Consider the following 16,620-nt stretch of genomic DNA (forward strand, 5'->3'; position numbering starts at 1 on the left):
TAATGTATTGTAATGTGGGTGATGTGTAAGAGTCTATTACAGACATTTTGCAGAGAAATGTTGTGTTTATGTTTCATGCAACATCCATAAAAAAGTTTCTTTTAGATCAAAACCGGACCTCACATATGAGAAATGTGAGGGTGTCACAGAGATTATTTGCAGTAATACTAGTGAGTTGCTGATGTGTTACAATATTGAAAACACACAACACTACCTCTAAATATTATATGTAAACACGTTCAGAATTTGGATGAATGTGCCCGTGCACTGTCAGTGACCTGTCCAAAGAGCGCACGAAAGAGCTGAAATTGGATCATAAGTTCAAAGCTGTTCTGAACAGGGCCCCCCACAACACTTTTGTCCCAGGAACCCCAAAATCCTTAAGATGTCCCTGTAATTATGGAAAGAAATCACAAATGCTCTTCACAGATCTCCAGCCGGAGAGCTCACCTCCACTTCTCCTATCTCTATTGCACGGAGATCTCTACACGAGTGCACAGAAAGCAAGTCACGCACCAAACAAGCACTTGGTTGGCTGTATTAGTGAATACCTTTGTTGCTTTGTCCCTCATTATGAGACAGAATACATTGAGGAGGAGGAAGGGAATTTACTAATGTGTATTTTAAGTGCACTGTAATTAATTGCAATGTGTTATTAGCAATTGTAATGTGTCTTCGATAGGCAGACGTGTGTGATATCTGCCTAACTTTCATAGTTAGGGGAATGGCCCAGGAGTGGCAATAGCAGAACTACTTGCAACAGAGGGGTGTTTAGTCCCTACATGTCCTTGCGCTGTATTCCCTGGAAGAGACTGGTCTCGGTTGCAGTGGTGAGGACATGCTCCTTGAGACAGAAGAGACAGAGAATGAATGTAGGTCCGCCTCCGGGAAGAGCATGGCCCACCTGTATGTTCTCCTTCACCTACCTCCTCTTATCCTATCACTCTTTCCTAAGGGTCCCAGCGGAGCGTGGCTCCACCACCAATGCATTGACATAGCCTGACAATTCCTGCCATGCGACTGCCTTCTCCACTCCACTCTGGGTGTACGGAAGAAAATCTTGTAGTGGGGCTGCTTGTGTCTTGGAATCTGTAGGACCTATATGATGTTGTGGTAACTAGACAGTCAAAGAGGAAGAAGGCAGAGACTATGGGGGGGTCATTACAACGCTGGCGGTCTTAAGACCGCCAGGGCTGCAGTGGCAGTCGGACCGCCACATTAAGACTGTGGTGGTAGCACCATGGTTGGACCGCCAGATTACAAGTTTTTGTCGGTCTTGTGGTGCTGGAGGCCCTAATCCGCCAGGGCAGCTTTACAAGTCCCTTCTCCGCCAGCGGTTTCATGGTGGTAGCACCACCGTGAAAAGGCTGGCGGAGACGTGGTACAGGGGATCCAAGGGGGCCCCTGCACTGCCCATGCACTTGGAATGGGCAGTGCAGGGGCCCCCCTGGCAAGCCCTGTTGTGATGTTCACTGTCTGCTTGGCAGACAGTGAACATCGAAACGGGTGCTTTTACACCCTACGCACTACAGCATTGCCGCCGGCTCTATTATGAGCCGGAGAAGATGCTGTAGGCCGTTTCCCGCTGGGCCCCGCCCGCTGACCCAGCGGGAAACTCGTAATGGGGCCCACGGGAAGGTGGCCGCACTGGTGGCAACCTGCCCTTTGGGACTTCAGCGGACGGGCTTTTCCGTCTACCGAAGTCATAATGACCCCGAAGGTCTATTGTTACTTCAACATTGGTGAAGTTTAGGGAAATTAAAGTGAAGGTTTAGGGAGGTACAGGCAAAACAAAAACAACTGTAATTCACAAAATGCAGACCTCCATTTCTTTTTGTAGTGTTGCTGATAAAACAGTCTTAAATGTGCTTCAGCCCATCTTTGGAGTACATCAGGTACTCCACATGGCCAATCACTACAAGTACAACCCACTCCCATTGAAATTATTAGCGGCATGGTATAACACTAACACAAAGGGAAAAATATAAATAAAAACACATATTAAATTAAACCTTATTTAAATTATTTATTAATATTTGTTTTAAATACAAAAATATAAATGTAAATTTTTTAATTTACATAATACTTTTTAAAAAAATATGCAAAAGGCTATTTAAAAAAAAATCAGAAACCAAATACTACATAACTTTTGCACCCACAACTGTGACACACTCATCACAAATTATACGTTTATGGGTTTAAGAAGGCAAAACTAATACATAAGTAAAAATGAAAGCAATAAATGAATTTAATAATAGGTTACGTTTCATTCAGGCGTGTTTTTCCTTGTTACTGTGGTAGTCCCAGGTGAGTGGGAGTTAAGGAAATGTGTTTTAATATTTTGTATTAAAATACATATATTTTTTAATTTAAAATTAATTTTCCTAACATTCTTTATTTTTTTGGGAAGTCTCTCCCCCAGGGACAGAGAGCTTCAGAAACAGGTGGAAAGATACTAAAAGTAACTGAATGGTTGTAAAATCAGTCACAGAAGTCTCAAGCATCAAACCTCTCAGTTAAGGGGCTGGAGACATGTAAGTCTAAATCTAGGTGATTTTGTTGAAATATAGAAATGCTGGAAATAGTGCTTCCAGGTCCACGGGTCAGACTGCAGAAATTGTCATGGGAGCTCCTCAGGGGCTTGCAACAGCTTTTGCTCTCCTGGGCAATGTGCTACTACCAATGAGTCTGTAGATGTTTATCTCAGATAATTTTTAATCTAGCTACAGCCAGCCCTTGTGCCATCTACATGTGTTACTGCATCATATGACTTTTTACACTTGACAGAAAGAAGACATAGGGCCAGATTATGAGTCTGGAAGTCTCAAGACCGCCAGACTTGCGGTGGAGGTTGGACCACTGCGGCTGTGGTGGTCCAACCGCCACATTGCTATTCTGATGGTTGGATCGGTTGGATCGTCAAAACACCAAAGTCTCTGCCAAGATCTCTGATCCCGACGGGCTGACGGAAGTCTTGGATGTGATCAGCCAGGCCGGCGCTAAAGCCAGTTCCGACCTGATGATTACAACTATGTTCTCCACCAGCCTTTTCATGGCGGTTCAACCTTGAAAAGGCTGGTGCAGAACAAGTGCTGGGGTCACAGAGGGGCAGTCACAGCCCCGCCCACAGCACCATCAGCATGCGCACTGTCTGCTCAGCAGACAGTACGCATTCCGAGGGTGCTAGGGAGGCCCCCTGTGCGATGGCAATGCTGCTGCACGTTTTCCACTGGGCTGACCAGCGGAAACAGATCAGTGGAAAACTTCTAAAAGGGCAGGTGGGGAGACCGCCAGCTACACAGCAGTCACCTTACCACGGGTCTGGCAGTCAGGGTTTCCAACCGCCAAGCTCGTAATCAGGCCCGTAGTCACACAGCAGTCACCAGATTGTGCACAAGTGTACCCTGCAGAAACCCGGGGTTTTGTAAGAGCAAGCCCCTTTAGTGGATTCCAGACTCATGTGTGCACACACTGGTACCCTCCAAAAAGGTACAAAATATAATAAGTCAATGACTCTGGATTTAAAGTGCTAACACTTGGGCTTAAGCATATTAAAATGAGACAAAGAAAGAAAAGTATTTTTGTATTGCAAAATCATTTGCCTTCTGTACAGTTTGTTTTTGTTTGTATGTCAACTCAAGGTCAGATGGCAAGAGAGCTTTTTATAGGCCTTTTTTTAGTTTCAGTAAAATACACAGACAGGGAGAAAATATAACGAAGACTCCCTTGTCCCTCAAGTTTCTTTTACTATAAAAACAAAAAAGGCAGTATTGAAGGCAAGAAGTGAGAGGCAGGCGGAGCAAGAGGGAGGGATGGGGCTGAAGGGAAAATAAGAGGGGTTAGTGTGTAGGGAGAAAGAGGAGCACCTAGGACACATATGGATAGGCGGGAGGGAGGAACAAGAGGGGGTGGTGGTCAGCAGAAATGTAGAGCAGCGCTTACCAAACTTTTTAGAAGCACAACCCACTTTTTAGTAAGACAAATCTTCCAAACCCACCCAGCTTTAATAGATATGAGGCAGGCGTGTTTTAATGCAACTAAAGCATGAGCTGTAGCGCACGGTCATTTACAGACAGCACATTTTCAATTGAAATGGGCACTAAATTTGCACAGACCTTCAGTTTTACTATGTTGCACACACTTGATAATGTGTGAAAATCTGGAATCAATTAATATTTATTTGTGAATCACTAAGTAAAGAATCTTGGTTAGTTCTGATCGTATTAAAATCTTTGCTTTCATCACTTCAGAATTACCAAAAATGAGCTTCGCTTTTGCTTTCCTAACTGCTGAATGTATACAGTTCATTTACAGGTATTTACATTTTGTAGCATGTTACGAAATAATGACATCCTCCAGCCTTTCCTTTCACACTTCATGCACCTCAGCATGATTGTCACATAATTAATTCACTTTACTTTTCTTTCTCTGACTGCAAAGCGAGAGGAGTTTGTAAACGTCGGTTCCCATGTTAAAAGACCTTAAGCAGTGTAAGACATTGCCTGATATTTGACATCTGTCTTTAAAGCATAGCAAATGTGATAATATGTACAAAATTTAAAGACATCTTTATTTATTGCTTGGACTTTCGGGACCCACCAAAAATCAGCTTCAATACCCAGTTTGGAAAACACTGATCTAGAGTGAAACACATGGAAGGGAGCCTGCGGAAGCGGGCAGAAAGGCCTGCACTTGTAAAGTAGTCTCTCATGCAGTTCAATGCCAATGCAAGCACTGTATTGGAGGAAGTAGGATACACCCTAACACCCAATGGCATCGCAGAAACAGAGAGCTACTCCCCTAGGCTGTGCTAAGGTGAGAGTGACTATGGGCCTGATTTAGAGTTTGGAGGATGGGTTGACTCTGTCACAAACATGACGGATAGCCCGTCAGCCTTGTTACAATACAATTATATCCTATGGGAATCGTAATACGGTGGACAGGATGTCCGTTACATTTGTGACAGAGTATTCCCTCCATCAAGATCTAAATCAGAACCAAGGTCTTACTTCAGTGCCTGAAAGAGGCAGGTCAAAAAGGGCAAATGTTGAAGCAGGTGGGCCTAAAGAACATTCTGAGCATATTTTAAGCAAAAGGTTTCTTTAACAAGTTTGCAATGAACCCAGACCTAAAAATACATCTATTATCATTCATATGATACAATTGAAAGAATTTGCTTATCTCTGTCTCCTGATTTTAAGAACACACAGAAGGAGGTGGTAGAAGACAGTTCCTTGAAGGGAGCACATGTTATTTCATCTCAGTTTTTACTTTTTACAGAAGACTTTGTTAGAGCTAAACTCTCAAAAATGAAATCAGGCTTGTCTTTGGGCCTCTATCCTGCTAAACATGGTTAAAGAAATCATTATATATCATGTTTATCGTTGGCGGTCCTTGACAATAAAGAGCATCCTTCTGATACAGGTGATTCTACTGTCCTCATCCTGCTAAAACTCTTTGGGCCTGGTATAGATGTCGGCATACAGGCTACTCCATCACAACGGGGACGAACATCTCATCCACCGAAATATAAACCCTATTATATCCAATGGGATTTATATTTTGTCAGACGGGCTATCCGTCACCGTTGTGACAGAGTAACCCATCCGCCGAAATCTAAATCAGGCCCTTATTCGCCGGGAATGTTATTCTTCACTCAAAACCACTGCAAAGACTTTTTGAAGCTAGGCTGAGGGGCGATGGCCTGCACTGGCTTAAATCATTCTAGCAGGGGATGGAAGAAGCCGGTGCTCTTTTTTGCTATCAGTTGACATTTCTCACTCTTCATCGCAGGTTACCACAAAGGTCCTGGCTTAGCACTACTTTGTTCATTATTTATTTGCTGCTCCTAGCAAACATGATTAGGAGTCTTGACGCCATATTAGCATAATGGGGGTCATTCTGACCCTGGCGGCCGGTGACCGCCAGGGTCACCGACCACGGGAGCACCGCCAACAGGCTGGCGGTGCTCCCAAGGGCATTCTGACCGCGGCGGTTCAGCCGCGGCCAGAAAGGGTAAACCGGCGGTCTCCCGCCGGTTTACCACTGCCCTACAGAATCCTCCATGGCGGCGGAGCGCGCTCCGCCGCCATGGGGATTCTGACACCCCCTACCGCCATCCTGTTCCTGGCGGGTCTCCCGCCAGGAACAAGATGGCGGTAGGGGGTGCCGCGGGGCCCCTGGGGGCCCCTGCAGTGCCCATGCCAGTGGCATGGGCACTGCAGGGGCCCCCGTAAGAGGGCTCCACAAAGTATTTCAGTGTCTGCAAAGCAGACACTGAAATACGCGACGGGTGCAACTGCACCCGTCGCACCTTCCCACTACGCCGGCTCCATTCGGAGCCGGCGTCCTCGTGGGAAGGTAGATTTGCCCTGGGCTGGCGGGCGGCCTTTTAGCGGCCGCCCGCCAGCCCAGGGCAAATCTCAAAATACCCTCAGCGGTCTTGTGACCGCGGAGCGGTATTTTGACGGGGGAACATTGGCGGGCGGCCTCCGCCGCCCGCCAATGTTAGAATCACCCCCAATGTTTTTTATGCTATTGTGGCTCAAGGAAGCAACTTTCGCCGTGCCATATTTACAAAGTGGTGCAATGCATGCATTGTGCCACTTTACGACTAGTAGCGCTACATTATGCCTGCATCAGGCTAAATGTATGCAAGGGGGGCATTCCGGCATTAGGAGACCCACAAAAATGGCACAGTGAAATCTTCAAGATTTCACTGCACCACTTTTGGCATAATTTTTAATGCCTGCCCAAGGGCAGGCGTTAACATGACGCACCCGTTGTACTCCTTGCACTTTGCTACTCTAGCGTCCAAATTTGTGACATTAGGGGAGCAAAGTGCAGCAATAGCTTAAAAAATGTGGTGTTGTTCAGTGCCGAAAGGGGGGCACTGAAAAAGTGGAGCATCGGAGCTGATGCGCCACTTTATAAATCGATTTTACCTTCTCTGCAGAGGACTCTCACAACATTCTTAGAACAGATAAATGAATTCTCTTTCTCATGAACAACTGTCTTAGGAAATTTCTTACTAGATGGCAGAATGCTTTAAAAGCAGATTTATTAAATACTCAGATCCCATAATATCAGACACTAAGGCCCACATTATGACCCTGGTGGTTTTAAGACCACCAGGGTCGCGGTGGTGGTTGCACCGCCGCCAAAGTGGAGGCCTGACAGCCACATTACGACCACAGAGGTATGCCGCGGTCGGACCGCCAGCACCACCGTTTTTCCTCCACAGAACGGGCTGGCTGTGCTGGCGGTCCTAATCCACAACGGCAGCGCTGCGCTGGGGATTACTACTCCTTTCTCTCCCAGCGGTTTCATGGCAGTAGCACTGCCATTAAACGGCTGGTGGAGATGAGGTGCAAGGGGCCACAGGGGGACCCTGCACTGCACATGCACTTGGCACGCAACAGGTGTTGGTGCACCCTATGCACTTCAGCATTGCCTGCGGCTCGAATACGAGCCGGCGACAATGTTGTAGGCCATTCCTCACTGACCCAGCAGGAAACTTGTAATGGGACCGGCAGGGAGACGGCTGCTCTGGCGGCAACCTACGCGTCGGGACTAATCATAATCAACCCCTAAGAGTTCAACAAGTATGGTAATACAATATCTTTTACTTTTAGTTTAGAGGAGTACGGAGAAAATCATAAGAAGAGAGACAGGACAAGAGATTTGGGGTGGGGTTGCAGGCGTTCATGAAAGAACAGAGGAGAGAGGACGACAGAGACAGCGAGCAAGAGAAAAGGTAGCCCAACTGGAAAGGAAGAAAATCAAAGAGAAAGAAAGAAACCCCAATAAAATGAGAATGAAAACAGAACAAGACAAAATGAGAAAAGAGAAAGAGGGAGAGGTTGAGAGGGGGTGACAGAGAAAACAACTAAGCAAAAAAGACAGAATGAGAGAGAGCGAAGAGAGAGAGGAAGTGAGATGGTAGAGGGAGAGAAAAAGGAGAACTGATAAGAACAGAAGCACACGAATAGGGGAAGAGCAAAGAGTACAGAGGGACTAGAGAGAAAATAAGATAAAGAAGTGCAAAAAGAAAGCGGGAAAGAAAAATTATGAATGGGGCAAGAAATGGAATAAGGGAGAAAAAGAGAAGAGAAAGCATGAGAGACACATACCAAAGGATAGAGAGAGATTGAGAGAATGGGGGAGGTATAGCGAGGATGGCAGACTTAGAGGGAGAAGCAGAGAAGAGACAGAACAAGTGACTTGGGATGAGGAGGAGAGTGCTAAGAGTAAGAGATCCAAACGTGAGAGAAAGAGAACTACACATAAAGCAAGGGAGAGATAAAGACAATATTGATGGAGGAAAAGACAAACAAAGCTGGGAAGGGGAAACCTGGAGGCGGAAAGACTGAAAAGTGAAGAAATGGCAAAGTAGCAGGCAGGTAAAAAAAAAAATTTAAAGTGAAAGAACAGGAAAAGGACAGTGAAAGAAACAGTGAAAGGAAGGCACAAAGGAGGAAAGTTAAACCTAAAAGGAAAGGAAGAGGCAAGATGACTGGGAGAAGAAAAGGAAATGACAAGGAAAATATAAAGACAAGTAGGAAGGAATGAACAGAGCAAGAAGGGGACCAGATCAGGCCTGCTGGATTTGGATTCTGACATGTATGTCAAGCATGTTAGAGGAAGGCAGGGAGGAGGGAGGGAAGAAAGGAAAGGATAAAGGGAGGGAATAGTCAAAGAAAGAAAGAGGAAAGGAAGAACTAAGTGGCAAGAAGCTGGAAGAAATTGTCAAAGAAGGGGCTAAAGTGGCCCGCCAGGGCTGGCCCTCTGACCTGCATGCCACACACAGATGTGGACAGGGGGCACTGGAAGGGAGGAAGGGGCAGCAATAGAGGGGGCTGGGAGGGCGGAAGAAAGAAGGGAAGGAAAGTTTGCTCATACTTTTGTCAGAAGCATCATCAAGGTGCTCAGGCTCTGCCTCCTCTCCCAGGTGCCTGAATCTAGCACAGGAGGAGGCAATGGGGGAGGCAAGAGAGGTCTGTGGTTCCACAGTCCTCAGTCTCACACTCTATTGGCTGAGCCTAGCAGAAGATTATCCAATAAGGGAAAACCTAGTGACTGGGCCGTGAAAACTTGAAGCGCTACCATTACTGTTTTGCCTCCCACTGCGTCCTGTCCCTTCACTGTTTCAGGCCCTTTGTTGTTTTCTTCCTCACACAGCAGCATACATATGGGCAGTTTTACAAGAAAGTGGCGCATCTATCCCGATGCGCCACTTTTCTTGCATCCCCCTACCGCCACCTAACTACACCATGGTTGCACCTTATTTATATTACGGTGTACAATGATGGTCGCTAGCACAGTAGCGTCAACATTTTTTACGCTATTGTGGTGCTGTGCTGCACTAGCATCAACATTTTTTATGCTACTGCAGCAAAGCACAGGGAGGCCCATTGATTAAAATTGGTGCGTCATTTTAACGCCTGCTCTGAACACCTGTTTTGTGCGTCCCTGCGTTGGAACGCCACCATTGCATACATTATGCCTGACGCAGGCAGAATGTGACGCAAGGGGGCGCAAAGTGGTGCAATGCAAGCATTGCAACACTTTGTAAATCTGGTGGGGGGAAGGGCACCTTAGCGTAAAATAAATTATGCTTGGGCGATGCAAAGTGGCTCAAGGGGCTTGTAAATATGCCCCTAAGTGTGGTGGGACCAGAAGCATTGGGGTGTATTGGGTGTGTGCCCCCCCCCTTCGTTTCCTCTAGGCTGTGCTGATCTGTGTATGTGTGTGTGTGGTTGTGTGTGTGTGTGTGTGTGTGTGTGTACTTGTGCACGCGCCCTTGTTGGCATCCAAGGCATTATGGTGGCCATATATTGTTTAATGGACACCCTGGCATTAAGTGGATTTCCTTGCTATGAACCCCTAAAACATTATTGCAGCCATACCTGGCATTGTGATGACCCTTTTTTGGCATATTATAGGCACGATTATGGGGAATCCTTGATGGTGGACCTGGGGCAAAGTCACACTCCTTGAAAGTTGGCAGGCCACCAAAGCATTACTGCGGCCATACCAAACATAATGGTGGTAACCCCAAGCATAGCCAGCTTAATGGTGGCCCTGGCCCATCACAGGGATAACGGTGCTCACACTCATGGCCTCTAATGGGCGTCCTTGGCATCAGTGGGCATCCCTGTTATATTATGGCTATCCTGATATATGGTATTCTTCACATGCAATGATGGTAAATGCGCATGTGGGTCAATTCCTGACTATTTGAGGAGGTAACCGGTAGTACTTGGTGAAAATGACAAGCTGGTATTAAGGCACCAACCTTACGCGTTTAATCACAACCAAATACTATAGTAGGCAGATAAAAAATTATTTTCATGCAATGATGATGTTTTGTCAAAATTAACTCTGTTGATTCATAATGAAAAGATAGGGGTAAAATGTGTGCATTTTCAGAACATGTCAAGCTGGTGTTTGGAGACAAAACTATTGCATTTCCATAAAATATTTTAAGCTGATATTTGAATCATTTGATTGCTGGGTTGTGTTTATTGATTTTCTTGAGCTCAGTGGACATGTGGATGTATTCACCATGTCTATTAGTATAGCTTCGTTTTAGGTCTGGCTTGACAGCACAGCTGTTGGCAGGCATTATGTGACTGAAAAGAAAGAAGAGCTTTCAAGTGTACTATGGAGAGGGAGGGACTTTGGTTCAGCACAAATGTTGGTTGTCCTGAGTACAGATTGTGACTGGACAGAGGTTGTATGCTTCCACTGAAAAATAAATGCTTGTATTGATGTTTTAGGTTTGTGGGAAAGCTTATGCTCAACACAAAGGACTGATTTGGTTATAGTGACAAGCCATTGATAAAGGCTGTAGGCATGATCTGTTTATTATGAAAAGGCAATAGGCCTGACATTTTGTGTAAACAAAGTAAACAAAATATATAAAAGTCAATAGGCATTTAACAGTGGATTGCTACTACACTATGTTAAAGCTTGTACAAGGGTATTAGGATCCGGAGGCCTCCAGACGGCCCACACTCCCCCCGCCAGGAAAGCACGAGACGACATGGTTTGTTCGTTGGAAGGAGTATCTTTTATTTTCAAAAAGTCATCAAATAAATTACCTCATAACTTTGACAAGCAAAACATCAAATAGCAAGTATAAGAAGGTTAGTCAATAAAGAAAACATTTTTATTTACATGTTACTGAGAAATTACTTGTGACCATAACCAGTGTGACAGGATCCCTTCCTGTCCTGAACCACCATATTGGACCACACAGGTGACCCGTGTCTCACCTGTATCCGTAGGAGGGACGGTTACCCTGACTACCCGGTACCTTGTCCTCCAGTTTAGGGTTCCGCCCCCCCTCCAAACACCAATCAGCCCTGGGGTGTAATGGGGGGAGCCAAGGGCGGGAGCCCCATGTTCTCCCCCAGCGATCTGAGGTCTCTTACCCCCTGATCTGGTGTGTACATCCGCTGGTTGGGTCAGAACTTCAGGGCCGCACGCCAGGTCCCGCCGCCGCACACAAGTAAAGAAGGAATAACCTTCTTTGGGGGGCCTTTAAATAGCCCCCCACCAGTGTGCGGCGGCCGGAACCGGCGGGCGGCCAAGGTCGGCCCCACGACATGCCCCCTGGGGCATGACTTCCGCCCCCAACGCCTCGCGAGGCGTCAGGGCGGAAATCCGGCCAAACTCGGCACCCCCCAGCAGGGGGAAAAGGGGGAAGGGAGTGCCCCAGGGCCTCGGAGGCCCTGTCCCCTAACGGGCCGCGCCCCCCCACTACAGGGGGCGCTCTACCCTTTGTTACAGGAGTTTTCACAGTTTACTATACCCTAAGGTAAAGATATGCACTTTCAGAATCCTTATTATGCCATTTTTTGAATGGTTGTACATTGTTTTGCCAGCAGTAAAGATGTACATGTTTATAATTAGGCTTTCCTGTTTTCAGTGTGTACAATAGGCTTACAGTAGCCTTTGCCAAGCATAGATGTCTGTGTATTGTATTTTCACTCACACTCAAAGTCTCTCACATACCCTTCTCTCTTATCTCAAAACCTTTCATCACCTTTCAGACTCACTATATCCTGACTCTGGTTTACAGGACTAATATTGTATTCAGAAAGTAAGAGAGTCTTGCATTAATTGTTTTTAATACATTTGTGAACACAGAAGGGGGCATTCAGTGAATCCTTAATAAATATAATGACATTGCACGTGTCATCAATCCTGCCAATAGCACAGTAGCTTTCACAACTTTTAACATTTTGAATTGCACCCCATTTTTTGTAGCCCACCTTTTTAATACACCATAAATCAGTGGTCCTCAGTACGTTTACCATTGTTTTTCTGCATTCTTAACATGACTACGCAACAGTGATGCTGCTGATGTTGTGTGCACAGTCATAGCTGCTAAGTGTCTGCATGTCTCACTTTAAATGAGTCCTGACTTTTCAACCACCATCACATTGTATTTTGGAACATGACATTTTGCCATTAAGTATGGACCAAAACCCCCAGCCGTAAAGTGCAGATGGGTGAAAAGCCAGGGTTCCCTGAATGTATCGCACATAACAATGAGACACCTTGAAGCTATGAATTTATGTTGTTAAGCTACTTTGGTAAGTGGAAAACTTTGGGCCGTATTTATACTCCGTTTGCGCCGAATTTGCGTCGTTTTTTTCGACGCAAATTCGACGCTAAACTAACGCCAACTAACGCCATATTTATACTATGGCGTTAGAGGCGTATAGCGCCAAAGTTCCCGGAATGTGCGTCATTTTTTTGCGTGAACCCCTTCCTTGCGTTAATGATATGCAAGGGAGGCGTTCCCGTCTAAAAAATGACTCCCAGGCCTTTACGTGGTATTTATACTCCCGGGCAAAAGAGACGCCCGGGAGTGGGCGTGGCTAAAAACGGCGCATTTGCGCCGCTTTTTAACGCCTGGGTCAGGCATGGCGTTAAGGGACAAGTGGGCTCAAAATGAGCCCAGAGTGTCCTCCCCTGCCCCCAGGGACCCCCCCTGCCACCCTTGCCCACCCCAGGAGGACACCCAAGGCTGGAGGGACCCACCCCAGGGACATTCAGGTAAGTTCAGGTAAGTATTTTTTTTTTTTTTTTAATAATTTTTTTTGGCATAGGGGGGCCTGATTTGTGCCCCCCTACATGCCACTATGCCCAATGACCATGCCCAGGGGACAGAAGTCCCCTGGGCATGGCCATTGGGCAAGGGGGCATGACTCCTATCTTTACAATGATAGGAGTCATGTTGATGGGGGATGGGCGTCGTTAAAAAATGGCGCAAGTCGGGTTAAGACGATTTTTTTGCCTCAACCTGACTTGCCCCATTTTAAGACGCCCTAACGTCATTTTTGCCCAACGCCGGCGCTGCCTGGTCTACGTGGTTTTTTTCCACGCACACCAGGCAGCGCCGGTCTGCTTGCGCCGGCTAACGCCATTCCATAAATACGGCGCCCGCATGGCGCTTCAGAATGGCGTTAGACGGCGCAAAATTTATTGACGCTAAACTGCGTTAGCGCAGTTTAGCGTCAAAAAGTATAAATATGGGCCTTTGTGTCATGCATTCACTACTGTCTCATGCACTTGGTGACAACACTCTTTTCACAGGTACCTGTCACCTTTCAATGAATGCTTGAAGCCTGAGTGTTTTGCAGTTGACTTTCTATGTGCAGAGGGAGCTGATGTATCAACAGTTTTATCCATTTTGTGTCTACTGGAAAATGGAATGGTATATATTGGTTACAATTAGTATAAGAAATCCATTTCACCACTCAGAGACAGTATTAAATACTGCAGAAAATCACATATAATTTTAATTTTTCCAGATTCCCTACAGTGTATAAAATTATTCACTCAGACCTGAAAGCAACGTTTCTAAACCCTGAACCTTTAACCCTATCACATAATAGTAGGAAAAACAAAGGGAAAATAAAACAACATTTTAGTGACATCCCTAAACAACAAGATGCAAGAAGACTAATTTCAGGCCAGTCTTACCTGCTGCTGCCGCCTTGTGTAACGAGAACACAGGCCCCTTCAAGAAGATAAAAAATGTAAGCATTCTCCCTCACTTTTCTATCTTTGAATGCCATTTTTGTGTGTGGACATTCAGGTGTTTATCAGTGTTTATATGTTTAGACTGAAGAGGTGTATTTCCCTTTCACTGGGATTTTATCAGTTATTATAGGTTTAAACCTAAAACAGAAAAGCACATTATAATTGTATGACTGTACAGTATAGAAATAGTTGCCTTGTGAAAAAGCATGCAGAATGTATATGCAGAATACAGTTGGCCTGAGTTGACAATGAGAAGCCACTGAAAAAGGCAATAGGGCTGATTTGTTCATTAAAAAGGTTATGTCAGAGGACTAGATAGACTCTCTTTATTATTACAAGTGCAATAGGCCTTGGATATTTACTGTGAAAAATATGCTAAAACCAATAAGCCTTAAAGTGAGGATTGGTGTTTACATTCTCTACAGCCTGTGGATAGTTATTGCTTTGCATGGGTTTTCATAGATCACTGTAGTAGGCAAGAGATTTGATGTTGGTTTCCTTTTTGGTTTCCCTCTCTGACAAACCCCGGGGGTAGAAGGTTTGCACTTTGATAATCCTTGTTAGCCCTCTTAGGAGGAGTTCAATATTATTTTGCCATTTATAGATGTAGAAATATATAACTTTCTGAGTGTATGTTGCTTTGCTGGAACACTTAAGCAGAATTTGGTAGTCTTGTGCTGGTATGTTGACAAGACAATGATGAAGGGTGTGTACCTAATTGGTTCTTTGGGAAAATTTATGTCAGATGCCATAGGTCTGATAAGATTATTATGAAACATTATGATAAAGGCAATATTCCTGACCAATGTATTGTTAAAGCATTGTTAGTGCCAATAGGCCTTTAAGGGTGGATTGTCATTAAACCGAGTTAAATGCCGTAAACAGCTATTTTTGGATTGAATATCACAGATTGGTGCAGCAGGCAATGGTTTTGATGTTGGGTACCCGCTCTGACAAACGCTTTGAGTTGAAGAATGCAGTCTGATCATCCTTATTAGACCTTTTTTTTAAAAGTCTGTCTATTGTTTTGTCAACTGCAATTCTGTACATATTTGTAATTATATGGCTTTCCCTGATGGTGCCATCTTATGAGCAATACAGGAGGCGTCAGGATGCCTCTGACCATTATGACAATGAGCCAAAGATGATAATGCATACCCTAGTTCACTTGGGTTTAAGACTATGCATGATAAATTAGTTGCACTTAGATCTCTGATTGGTCATTCAATTTTTTTTTAATGAAAATGATGATTCCTTATATTTCTAGATGCAATCTTAGATAAGCTTCTCCTGCTTTCCTGGCAGTGCCTCCAGTCTCTAAATAACACTTCAGTGGCTGACTTTTTAAAGTTCTATCACCTACTTTTTGATACTCTTCTGCTTTGCTGACATACCATATACTGCATACCTTTTCTTGTTTTTCAATAGTGTCCTAAAACCCATCATTGCAGTAGCATTCTGCAAGCATAACATATTGTTCATATGAACAAGACCTGTTAGGATTAGAATGTGTGATGTCCCCTATCCCACGGAATACATCGGATTAAGCAAATCTTGCTCTTGAATGGAGAGGGTGTTCTGAATTCCTAGGTGGGGTATGGAGACACCCATGTAAAGGAGGCCGGGACCGCAAGCTGGCAGTCCCATTGCTTCAGATTCTTTGGTGGAAACATATTGGTATGTCTATTGCTCCCACTGAGTGTCTAGAAAGCCTTTTGGTGCATCCATGCGTTACTGGAGCATTACCTGTCCATAAAACATGGTTATTTAAAATGAACAGTTTTGCCACCATTCTTTCTAAATATTTAATAGAGTGAACCTTCCAAACATCCATGTGGAGAGCTGGTCCTGTTTGGCACAGTATCAGAGGTTTGCAAAAGGTCGTGGGCAAAATTGCAAAACATGTTAGTTAGACAATAGTGTGGAATCACATTTCTCCTTGGTACAATCTTGGGCCTGGTGGGCCCTGTGATACACAATGACAATTGGGCCTACTTCTGCTGAACACCGTACAATGCTAGATCATCTAGGCCTTGGAGATGTGCTTATCTCTCTTGGAACGCATTATACTGCAAGGCTTGCTAACTTGACAGCCATCACAAGACATCACTGCATGCTAGCTTGAGCAATCCTCACTCTCAAAAGTACTAACATATGCACTTATTGTTCCTATTTCTCTTAATATAGATGTATCACGCGCTATTAGCTTCATAGGACATATTGTGCAAGTTCCTTGTCTATGATCTTAACTCTTATATAGAGCATTATGAAGAATAAATGCTAAATCACGCGTGCTCTATTACAAATTTGATCATGTGTCAATATCCAGAACCAATAAAATGTATTAATGTGCTTGCGGTTTAATTGTATAAAAGATCATGTATTACTTACTCTTTTAGACTGTCCGAGCTTGACTTAGGCTGCTCAGTCTCCGTGTACACATATTTCTTATTAAACTTTATCTAACAGACGAGCGGGCTGGTCTTTGGTTTGTATCCTGAATTGTCTGGATCTGATCTATATCTGATTTGGCTTCAACAATAGTACATGACTTAAGTT

Source organism: Pleurodeles waltl, chromosome 5, assembly GCF_031143425.1.
Source record: "Pleurodeles waltl isolate 20211129_DDA chromosome 5, aPleWal1.hap1.20221129, whole genome shotgun sequence".
NCBI lineage: Eukaryota > Metazoa > Chordata > Amphibia > Caudata > Salamandridae > Pleurodeles > Pleurodeles waltl.